The sequence below is a fragment of the Crocuta crocuta genome, unplaced genomic scaffold, assembly GCF_008692635.1.
Source record: "Crocuta crocuta isolate KB4526 unplaced genomic scaffold, BGI_CrCroc_1.0 scaffold160, whole genome shotgun sequence".
NCBI classification, from domain to species: domain Eukaryota; kingdom Metazoa; phylum Chordata; class Mammalia; order Carnivora; family Hyaenidae; genus Crocuta; species Crocuta crocuta.
This window is the reverse complement of record NW_027527591.1, coordinates 3,753,298-3,765,969: the sequence shown is the minus strand read 5'-3', so window position 1 is coordinate 3,765,969 and position 12,672 is coordinate 3,753,298. Positions and strand designations below refer to the sequence as shown.

The 12,672-nt window shown below is 37.2% G+C and overlaps 1 protein-coding gene across 1 annotated transcript in view; it reads left to right on the top strand.

Annotated features, from left to right (window-relative positions):
• Nucleotides 1-205: 205 nt before the first annotated feature.
• Nucleotides 206-12,672, top strand: part of MAP2 (microtubule associated protein 2) — a 275,625-nt gene continuing 263,158 nt past the window's right edge. The window contains exon 1 of the mRNA XM_077771035.1: nucleotides 206-359. The gene's annotated coding sequence lies outside the window, so the exon portion shown is untranslated. The remainder of the gene's footprint in view (nucleotides 360-12,672) is intronic.

Below are 12,672 nucleotides of genomic sequence, written 5' to 3'. Positions count from 1 at the left end.
TTCCGAATGCAAGTGCTGTCAGGTTCGGGGAGGAAGCCCGGTGAGTCTTCGCCTCACAGTGACAGAAGGGGGAAAGGAGGGCATTTAGAGAGACTCTCCCATCCCCCCCCAGGAGTCAGAGAAGGGCGGCTGGCTGCCTCTGTTCCGGGGACGCCGGNAGGGCATCCTCCTCCTCCTCCTCCTCCTCCTCCTCCTCCTCCTCGCTTCCTTTTCTTTCCTTCCGTTTCTTTCTCTTCTCCTCCGTCTCCTCCTTCCCCTGCCCCGTCTCCCCTTTTTCTCCTTCTCCGGAGGGCATTTAGTTCTCAGGTCCGTGAGCGCAGGCAGCAGCCGCCGCGGGTGCATCCAGACTCTGCGTCCAGGTAAGGGAGCCGTCGCCGCCTCTGGTTCTGTACACGGCGCCCTTCCTTCCTCCGCCTCGCTTTCTGCATAGAGGGAGCCTCAGCTCGGAAACGGGTGGCACTGGGGAAGGGGCTGTCTGGTCCCCTCTCTCTGCCTTGGAAGCCGGCACAGGTTGGTTTGCGATCCCGCCTCCCACCTGGCGGAAGCTTCAGGCCCGGCCTCTCCAGGTGTCACCTCCGAGCAGGGGAATGGGCGCTGCTACCTGGGCTCTAGAGTGTGTGACCTTGTTAGGTACCACTTTGAAACCCTGGGAACTTAACGGCGGGTTAGGATATCCATATAGAGAGCTAATATTACCTGAGCTGTAGAAAGACGAGGAGTGGGCTATACAAAGATAATGGGGGGGAGGGGGGTGGAGAGGGAGAATTCGAGGTAGAGAATGTTTTTGTCCATCTAGCTGCAGAGAACCGCACACTGACGAATGAGCGAGTTAGGGAAGCCTTGTCAATTTGAAATCATTTTTCTTGTAATTCTTACAGAAACAGCTGGAAGAAAAAAATTGATAAATCTGAGATTGAGAAATCTATGTCTGGTCGTGTTGGAGGGCGGGACACGAAAAAAAATGTCTGGAGGAGCTCGAGCGTATACAGAGTATTTCTGTTTCAAACGATGGGGGTGAGAAAGCTATATCTACAGACCCTCTATTCTTTTTATTTTTAAAGGCTTTTGGGGGCATGCATTGCCCATTGCCCCCCTTCCCCAACGTAGTCTTTTGTTTAAGGGTGGAAATTTAAAGAAGGAGTGTATGAAAGGAGCCCGGAGTGGGGAGGTGTTGTGTTTGGGTGTGTGTAGGGGAGGGGAGGGGAGAGTAAAGCAGATGGGGTCAGAAAAAAAAAAGCATCTTTTGAAAAGTGGAATTGATGTTCTACTGCCTGGAGTCAGGGCTTACGGATTTTGGTCAGAAAATTAAAAGCTTTCATTAGCAACATGCCCATTTATAACAATTACTGTGTGCCGTCTGCTGTAAGCCCTTGGCATAATGCTTCCAGGATATAGACCTTTAAAACTGACACAATGTGAAGGGTTTTTGTTTAAATGCATACACATACATACTCACGCACATATATGCACTTGTGCACATCACACACATGCGCACACATATGTAATACACTACATGCAGAATATTACAGAAGGGAGTAGCTACTTAAAAGACACATCTTTTAAAATTTATCTTTGAGGATTTGGGGGCTTAGGGTGTGAATGAAATCTGTAGTGCAAAACAAAACATATTCTTGGGTGATATATAATTTTGAATGTGAGGCAGAAGGATTAATGGATGTTGGCAAAGAACTAACTCAAATATTAAAGGTATAATTTGTTTAGAAATGGTTGGTCCAGGAGAGGAAATGACTGCAAACTGAAATTGAGGTTTGCAGCCGCAGTGAGGCGATGGAGAACAAAGCCTTTTATGTGAGGCACATTATGCAAAATGTCCCATGTGTGAGCTTCAGGTACCAGCCCAGTGTAAAGCATAGCTCTGTCACCCTCTCATTTCATTGTGGGCAATTATACATTTTTTGTCAATGGAAATAGATTAAATAAATAAAAGCCCTTTAGAATACCCAAGAAGAAGATTACAGCCTTTCACCTGAATGTGTCACAGAACACCCATTTAACTGGGCAATAGGAATGTTTAGGTAGAAATCTTTATGAATTTGTAAATCCTGGGTGTTTCAATCAACCCTCTCCCCTTCATGCACAAAGCATCTTCCCTCCAAGAAAAGATAAATGGCATTTTTTTTCTTTCAATAAAGAATATTTATTTCTGTGTGTCTGTGTGTCTTCTAACATTGATTTTCTGGCATTTTTGATTATCATAGGTTTATATCTGGATGTATGATTTTCATATTATCAGAGGTATGGTGCCTTTAAGATCATTGGCATATCCTGTTTATCTGTTCATGATTTATTTGATTTTAATTTGTAGCATATCATAGTTTGCTGTCATATTATTTAATTTACAAAAGTTTTTAAACATTTTACACATAAGTAGAAAATTGTCTAGTATACATCTGGAGATCTAAGCAATTTAAAAATTGAGCTGCATTTAAGCATTTTTTGATTACATGAGTTTTCATTTTCTTTGTTTCTCTCTTCTCTTATTTTTCCCCCTCTTCTTGTCAAATAACCTGTTTCTTTCTGGCCGTCTGGGCTGCTTTTAGCTTCTAGTTGTGTCTAGACTACCAAAAGCAGAGATAGTTGTGTCAAGAATTTTGAATGTAGGAATTGTTAATTCTCTGCAGCAACTCTCTCTCAGGATGGCTTGTTTACAGCACCTTCTCAGGGAGGAGAAAGAGAAAGAATGTGCTGAGAGAGCATGACCCAGTGAAACTGGCACAGCCATTACCTCATCGTAGTAGCTACTTCGGATTCATTGAGAGAGAAGACATCCTCTCAGTGGAAACCAAACACCGAGCACACCCATCTCTAGGCAGAAGCCCTCCTCACCCCCATAGCAGCCTCTGCTGATTTTGCTTTGCTGAGGTTAAAGGGATGTTTTCTTTTTTTAAAGTATTTCAGGGATCTTGAACTTGGACAAAAATATGCAGCCAGAAATGAAACTTGGCACAGAATCTAAGCCTGAAGGAACTATTTCATTCCTTTACCACTTTTGGCTTAAATCAATTTGCAAATTTTCTAAACATCAGAAGGGAGAAGGAAGAAAGATATGTGTTACTGTATTTTTGCATGTTTTCTTATGACACACATATATTGTGTTGAATTTTACTAGCAACTGGGTAATAGAATGGACCACTGTGCTTTTGAGAACTATAGTTACATGATTGGACTTGAAAATTAAATAGTTATTATATCTGATTAGATGTATACATGACAATATGTACCTTCCTAAATTATTCATCAATATCCATGGGAGACAGACCAAATTGGGGAAACCAATTGGGGGAGTTCAATTTTCAAGCTGATTCTGAGTAATGAACTCTTTTCAATGCTAAATTTCTTTGTGACAAATTAAGATAAGAGTCTGAAATAAACAGATACAGTAGATGACAACCATACCCCTAGGTCAATATTATATTCCCTAATGCTAAGGGTAGTCATTAGGTAAGTCATTACTAGATGCATGAACCTGAAGATAAATTCTGAAGCAGTCATAAGCTCTTTTGTCTCTTGATACATGAGTTAATGATGCTTTTAAGGTCTGCAAGTCATATCTGATTCTTTCACATATATCAGTTCTTTTTGGAACTTTAATTCTGTCAATGCTTTTATTACCATTGTTGTCTTGATCTATTCAGTCTATACCTCTTGTACAAGCAGCAGTATTTTCATCATTTCATCAATTTACCCTTCCCTTCACACCATTTTAATCTCACATTTGAATGTTAGACTTCTCTATTACTATTACTACTATTCTCTAATAGTATTACTTTCAGTACAAATTAACTTTTAGAACATTTATTCCTATTTATTTATTATACATCTCTGAAGTTTCTACTAGATGCAAAATATCATATGGGAGGCTGTGTAATGAGATACCAAAAAAATAGGAGACATAGTCCTTGGCTTTAAGAAACTTACATGTAAAGTTGGAAGGATCTGTTTCTTTTATAGGAGGTAACATTCAAATGAGTAGCTGTTGTATTACAGATATGACAGAGTGCAAGGGACTGCAGTGTCCTAGCATCTCAATGATAAGCTATTATGCATCAGTTATATAAATACCTTAATGTATATCTACCTTCTTTATTCCATATATATATTTTTAGTTAGGGAATGAGAAAACATAACTCTTTGTGTTTGTGTGTGTATAGATATAATAACTATATGTACACACGTATACATTCATAATGGAAATACTAATAGCCCTCAGATACTTCCATCAGTCAGCCGTAGAAAGTCATGTCATTCAATACTGTACAGCACATGAAAATTCAAATTCAGAGTTTTTTGGATATTCTCAAGAAATTATCTGTCCCAGGAACTGATTCCAGACCTCAAAAACAGTTAAAGAACTATGAAGTCAGAAGTAGTAGACAAAGGACCAAAATCAAGGGCGAGGTCTGTGGGAAAGTTTGGGTGGGTGGATTGGAGTGGAAGAGATGAGGAACGAAAGCAAATTCTCAGTTGTTAATAGTTGTCTATTCAGGATGGAGAAGAGCCTGTGTCTAAGTGGATGGTGAAGGAAGAAGTCTTTTTTTTTTTTCCCTATCACCTCATAATATTTTGTTCATATCCCCCCCTGTCATTACGTTGAACTAAGGCCATAGGTGTTTCCTTGTAAAATTTATAAAGGATGCTTTGGAAGCAGTTCTGTAGTGAATCAAATACTTAAAAACAATATGAGCACTATTAGTTGACTTTTTATGGAAAACACTTTGAATCTAATCTTTGAGTTTAACCTTTCCTGTTCAAGAGAAATAAGCTTTCCTTTGAGTGAATAGTATTTTACCTCTGATAACTTCTTACTTATACATTTGAGGGAAATTCTGGGAGAATTTGGACAACATAAAGAGCTCAAGATTTCCTCTTTCAATTGGTGACCTTATACTGTGGCCTTGGCGAAAGTTTTAAACAATTTGTTTCCATTAAAACACACCAGAGGTGGCAAAAATCTTTTTTTTTTATTTTTGGTTATGTTTATAAGTCCTTTAGAGAAAATAATTTCATTTATAAGATCACACAGGTTGACTTTTCCCTTCTTTCTTTTCTTTTTTCCTTCTTTCTTCCCCCGACCCTTTTCCATTCATTCCTTTTCTTTGCTCTTTCAATTTGTGCAAAAATCATTTATCATTAGAAAAATGCAAATATTGTATAGCCTGTTATTTTTATGGAAATTTATTTTCCATTACATCTACATTTCTCACTTAACATGCAGTTTTAGGCTACCTTACTCTCCTCAAGGTTCCATCCCTATCTTGGCTCTTTCTTTGATCCTGCCTTTTATGTCCTCTAGCCATGAGTAATCTTTTCCTTGTATACCAGTCTTTGATCATGTTTCTTTCCTCTAGAAGGTCTTTCTGAATCAAAAAGAAAAGTTACTACCTTGTTTCTTCCCATGATTGGAGCCAAGTTTCCCCAAGTTCCCTTATCTTAAACATAAACGCTCATCTGATGTATAACTATGTCCTCAGCACCTTCTTTAAATTATTTTTTTTAATGTTTATTTATTTTTGAGAGAGAGGAAGAGACAGTGCAAGTAGGGGATGGGCAAGGAGAGGAGACACAGAACCCAAAGCAGGCTCCAAGTTCTGTGGTGTCAGCACAGAGCCCAATGCCAGGCTCGAACGCACGAACCGAGAGTTCACGACCTGAGCCAAAGTTGGATACTTAACTGACTGAGCCACCCAGGAGCCCCTAAATTAATTTTTAAAAAATCTGTGGGTAATAATGGTACGTCTATACAATTATTGTTTTCAAAATGAAAAATTTGGTTAATGAACTTTTTTTTTTCATTTTGTTCACCTGAAGTCAAGTAAAATGGTTCAGCTATTTTTATAAATTAAAGAGACTAGTAAGGCCATTATGTATCAGTCAATCCATTATCTTCACTTTATGCTGGTTAACTAATACCACAAATATACACTTAATACTTTGAGTATCAACTAGTCAATGACTATTCAGAAAATACTGAACCAAATTAATTCAGTTTTATATAAAATATTTCTGATTAAATTGCTTTGGACAACATCATCATTTGCCACCTTGAATCCATTTCAAAATGATTATAAAACACAGTGCCTAATATCCACGAGCATATTTCATCTCTTCATTGTCTAGGTTTATTACATATAAAGCAAACTCATAAGTAAATACACAAATTCTATTAGTTTGAGGTCAGCTAATCATTCCAATATCAGCCTTTCACATTACTTTATTTAAGTATTAATGGTTTTATAATTGGCTACATTTTATTGTTGTAACAATTTTAACAGTACTGTGTTGTACTGTTAATGGACAATAGTGAAATTCTATAATGAACTGATATGAAAAAGTGTTCTTAATTTTATTGGCTAGAAAGAATGATGCAACATCACTTTCATTGACATGAAAGCAATTAAATAACGCTCAGCTTTGAAATTTCATTGTTTGGGCATCGTGCCTTTCAAAATTGTAATTTAGTCTTTTCTTAAGCGTATGCATGTTTTTGGCAGAACAATATTTTAAACAATATGCTGTTCACTTTTTGTTAGTGTTTATATGAGGTACCATATTCTTTTGGCCCATTTTAAAAACAAGCAAAAAAGTTTAAGGATTCAGTTACACATTCTCTTTATGTTAATGTTACTGAGTTCTGTATAGCTAGAAAAGACCTCCTTCATTAATTTACTGCACATAGTTATCATTTATTGTTTGAACAAAAATTTACAATCTGTAGCATACAATTTCTTTCTTCATTGGACAATAATATGGAGTCATAGTACATGACTTCACCTTGGGTCATGATCTTGTGGTCCGTGAATTCGAGTTGCTCATTGGGCTCTATGCTGTCATCTCAGAGACTGGAGCCTGCTTTGGATTCTGTGTCTCCCTCTCTCTCTGCCCTTTCCCATTCATGCTCTGTCTCTCAAAAATGAATAAATATTAAAAAATCTTTAATTAAAAAAAGAAAATGAGTAAACTGGTTTTTGATTTTTAATAAAATCTTTTCCTGGAGCACCTGGGTGGCACAGCCAGTTAAGCATTCAGCTCTTGATTTTGGCTCAGGTCATGATCTCATAGTTTGTGAGATTGAGCCCCATGTCAGACTCTATGCCAACAGCGTGGAGCCTGTTTGGAATTCTCTCTCTCTCCCCCTCACTCTTTCTTTCTCTTTCTTTCTCAGAGATAAATAAATATATTTTTTAATAAAATAAAATCTTTCCCTTTTGCTTTTAATTTATTTATAGCATATATAACAGAGTAGCTCTTCTTAACCCCATCAAGTAGTGGCTTCAAAGGATTATGTGCTTACATACCTGGAAAAATAAGATGACATTAATGTATTCTTTACTTTTGTGCCTCTTGCCATTGTAGAAGGGACATTAGTTCTTAAGACAGGCTAATTATACATGAATTAGATGATGTTTGAAGGGGAAGAGGGACTGTCAAGAGCAAATGATGTGAGCTTTTGATATTTATGTGAATAAACTGGTACACAGAGCTGTTAAGTGACTTACCCAAGGCCCTGAGAAGCGGAGCCAGGCCTAATACTCTGTCATTCCGGCTCCAGCTCAGAGCTTGTTGTGGGTGCCAGTGGAGAAACATTACACTCTGACTTTCTGTTTCCAATTCTGATTATATTGTCATTTTCTGAGCTGAGGGGTTTAGGTGAAGTGACAGTCGTACCTGCCCAACTTTGTAATTCTACTGTGCCTTTCTCATGGACACCAAAGAGGGAGAGACTTGGAATTCTAAGGCCATTCCAACCAGCTGCGTGCCAGTCACACTTCTGAAATTGGTGAGACTAAACCTGATCCAGGAAACACTGACCGGGTTCCTGCCCAGGACCATTCCTGAGGTTTGGATCTCTTAAAACAGAAGTTTAAACTCTGGGGATGTGTGCCCAGACTCAAGGTACTTGGAAAGTCAAGGAGCAAAAGCTCCTGAGCTTGAACTATCCATACTGATGCCTCCAGATTGATGGAGCCTGTGTTTAAACTTGGCTCTATGTACAAGGGGAATCCAACAAAAATAGCCAGATTGAAACTTTTTTCTGACCTATAGCAACATGAAATTTGCTCAGAAATAGCTTTCCTTTTGTGTTTCCCCCAGCTTTAATATTTTTAGCTAGGGGGAAGTGAGCTAGAAAGGCTGTGGGCCTCTGTGTCTCTGCCTGTTTCCCTCTTTCTTACTCTTGTATGTCTTCCTGTTTCTCTGTCTACAGTGCTCCATCCCTCTTGTTTTTTGCTTCTTCCAAGGAGACAGCAAATTAAATAAGAATTAGGTGTTGCTATGGTTACTGTGTTCAGTGGAGCTTCACCTGCACCCACGTTGCTTAGGCGTTGTAGAGTCTGAAGTTGACAAATATTTGAAAGGCATGAAAAGCATCTTGGAGGAAAGAAATTAAGCAGAAACCATGCTTAAATATTTAAAGAGAAACATATTCCTAGACACTGAAAACTGAAACGATCTCACTACCCAGGGAATGAAGGAATTCTGTTACCCTTCTGTTAGAGAATGGTATACAGTAGGGCCTGTTTGTCCAGATGAACATGTTTAATCGCCCATCAGAATTGGAGTGGCTGTTTCATCACTGAGTAGATGCAACAGAATTCCTTAAAATCATTTCCATGTCCTTTTTGTGAAAGCTGCATTGTGTATATTGTCCTTCTCTGGAGTGTTTTTATTTTGAAATGTAAATACAGGAAAAGTCATCTTAACTGCACACCAGGAATCTACACTTTATAAAGACAAGTTAAAAAAAATAAGATATTCCTTGTTCCTCTTCTTTGTTGTGGTTTGTTGAATTTGCTAATCTGAAAATCTAAATGATCTCTAAGAAATTAAGATGATATTATTCCTTGGGAAGGATTCACTCTCTGTCTTTATTCCATTTAATATCAGGCAAGTGAGCCATAAGTATTTCTAGTATCATGGTCCATAAATCATTCGCTTATTTATTTAACAAATGGTTACTGGATCCCTAGTACACATCAGGCATTTTTCTGACTGTGTAGGGTATTGGGACATACCATACAAACTCCTGCTTTTATGGAGCTTATATCCTTTCTAATAACAGGAGACAGAAACTAACAAGTAAGTGAGTGAACATTTGAAACATGAAGAAATGCTATAAGAAAGAGGAAACAAAAGCATATAATAAAACTTATTTGGGATGGGATAGGCTGCCTTTATAGACTCTAGTAATGAGGAATAGCCATGGGAATGTGGGTGGGCAAGAATTCTCAAGCTGTGGGAACAGCATAAACAACAGCTTTGAAACAGGAAGAAGCCTGGCATATTGGAGAAACAAATTCAAGGCCAATGGTACTGAAGTGTAATGAACATGATAAAGGGTTGTAGGAGAGGAAATCAGAGCAGAAGGCAGGTGCCAGGTCACTCAGGTCCTCTTGATCAAGATGAGGGCTTTGACTTTTATTTGACTTGCAGTGCTTTCTAATTTTTAAGGTAGTAGAAGCAGACTTTTTTGAGACTCTCATAAAAGTTTCCAAAGATTAATTATATTATCTAATTCCCTATGGACATATCTGTATCTTATTCACTAATGTGTTAAATCTCAAGAGAGAAATAATTTAGAAAATCAGAAATCAATGGTGGGGTTATAAATAGACATATGTTAACCTGATCTAATATAACACTGTAAACATAGGTAACCCTTGAGGTGCCTGGATGGCTCAGTCGATTAAGCACTCGACTTCAGCTCAGGTCATTATCTGGTGGTTCGTGGGTTTGAGTCCAGCTTCGGGCTCTATGCTGACAGCTCAGAGCCTGGAGCCTGCTTCAGATTCTGTGTTTCCCTCTCTCTGTGCTTCTCCCCTGCTTGTACTCTCTCTCTCTCTCTCAAAAATAAACATTTAAAAAAATTAAATAATAAACATATGTAACCCAAATTGTGTCATTTTCTTTCGATATTGGAAAATTACATGTATAAGTAATTTTAACCCTCATAGCCTTTTTATACCCAAAACCAACCTTTAAAAAGTAAACAAACAGAAAAGTAAAAATATGTATTTGAGAAAAGTAGGCCCCCAAATCATTCTAGTTTCAATATGGATCTGTTCTTTGGCTATTTCCCCACAGCAGCTTTAGTTGTAAATAAGTTTAGGTGCCAAGCAACAACCACTGAACAACATCGTACTGAAATTTATAAATAAATTAAATAACAGAGTAACACATATTTTGCTTCTTGGGGGCAATGGCTTAAATCTCCTGAAAATTTAGTAAGGAAGCTGGTCCAATTTCATGATAATCTTGGATCACCTGAGAGATTAATGATCATGCATGTATTGCTTATACTAAAATATTTAATGTACTTTTCATATATTTGTAGACCTAGCGTAAAGCTCTATGAGCTTAACATGAAACACAGTTTGCCAGACATTTGATTGATTATACCTCTGGCATACTGCAAGGCTGTTTACCCCCTTTTCTAGGCATTCTTCAGTAGAAAATAGAACTATTATTATTATTTTCTTATTCCTTCATGTAATGTCATTTGTAGGACATTTTCAATATACCACATAATGTAGGAGAAATTACTATTTCTGTTTTACAAGGAAGAATTGAATTAATATTGACTTTTCTTCAAGCTTCTTTCCTTGACTCCATTTTGTTTTGTTTTTAAGATTAATTAAATCATAATGTTAATTGATTTTATGTGGAACCATTAGATAGAGTGATATATCTATTGTCCAGACTTGCAGTTACTCAAGTTAAATATTAAAAGTATGAACAACAAACCAAGAAATAATTTTGATATATGTTAAACTAAATAGTATTCTTAGAATTGTATTCAAATGTGGGCGTCTTAATATTGAGATATCACTAAACATCAAATACAAAAGAACATGTTATTTCAAAGGATTGATAATCAGGCTTTAAAGAGAAACAGTAATTTTCTTCTAAATAAACAACCATGCTTATGCTATGGAATATAAAATATACAGCATATTGCTCTCCCCTGGTTGACATTCACTACAGACAGGAGACACAAAACTAAAAAAGAGTATAGTGCACAATAAGATAAATGATAAAGAATAGCATGGCCTATAAATGCTTTGCAAGTTCCGAAGAGGGGATACATCACCATGTGTAGAAGCTAAAGCTTTTATATGGGAAGCAGATTGTGGAGTGGGACTGTGTAAGTGGCTGGGTTTGGAAGAGTTCCTGGGTAAGACAGTAGTAAAAGCAAAGAAACTGAGGTGACAATGAGGAAGGTAAACCAGATTGCCAGCAATGGACGGATTCTTTTGGAGAACAGTGGGATTGGAAGGTAGTCTTGGATTGTAGAGGTCCTTAACCATTGGGTTTAGTAGAGGTTTTGGTTTTATCATTAAGTCCATTGGAGGGGAGGGTTTGGAAATCAGTGAAGGATTCTGACCTGGGGAATGGCAAGAAGAATGTGATATCCTAAGATTAGCAAGACAAATTTGAGAGAACAGAGTGACAGGTTTAGAATTTCTACATATGGCATAGCCTAGAGACCCCAACCTATTTAGGGTACAAGACTAAAAGATTTGTTTGGATCTCTGATTGCAGACATGTACATGAACAATTAAGAAAACATCAATACCAACAAATGGAAGTAGGTGACACTGATAGAGATGGAGCGAGAAATGCCAGCCCTTTGACATTTTTTGAAAGATAGATTTGAAGAAGCCAGGAGAATTAGAAGCCAGGTAGAACTGTAGTTAGTGAGTAGGAGAAGCTTCTATTGGGATGCATGTGCATGCAAAAGATGTACTTTTAAAAAGGCATTGGCTTTGGAAGATAGCAAAGAATTAGGGACAAATTTCCATACAACTCCGTTGATTTCTAGGCTGTATTGGAAATCACTACATGACTGCACAAATTACTGTAGTAAACAGTTACTGAAAATTAATGAAATGTGTGTGTATATCTAAGTAAACAGATTTGTTGTTTGCAAAAAATTACAAAAATATTTTTGTTACTTAGTTCTGATTTTAAATATTTGGATTCTTAAAATGTTTGATATCTTTATAACTAATATCATATGGTAGGGGTTGGCAAGCTATTCTGTAAAAGGCCAGATAGAAAATATTTAGGCTTTGTAGGTCACATACACTCTCTGTCCCAATTACTCAACTCTGTTTTGTAGCAAGAAAGTAACCATAAGCAATATGTAAACAAGTGAGCGTTGAAGTGTTTCAATAAAATTTTATTTACAAATGAAGGTAATAGGCCCATTTGACCTGTGAACTATAACCTACCAACTCCTGGAATGTTCTGTCCTATTTTGGCATAAATCTAGAAAGTGTCTTTGAAATTATGTAACCATACTTTTAAGAGGTCACAAATATCTGACCTATGGGGAAAATCTTTAGATTTCTCTCGTCAGAACATATTAGAAACTATAGAACTTGTCCTAAACCACTGGATTAGTTTCATCATATGGGCACCTGTTGTGTTTACATTTTTTCCCTTCAGCCTCTGGTAACCTCAGAATAAAATTGTGTTCCATTTCCAATAACTGTGCAGAACCTATAGTTAATACATTCCACATACTAACTCTTCTATGCTTTACCTTCTTACTGATGTTTCTTTTGTTCTTATCTTTTGAATCCTTTTTTAGAACAAGGTAAGGTAAAATAAGGCTACTTTCTATATTTTCACAAGAGAGCCATTTTTAAT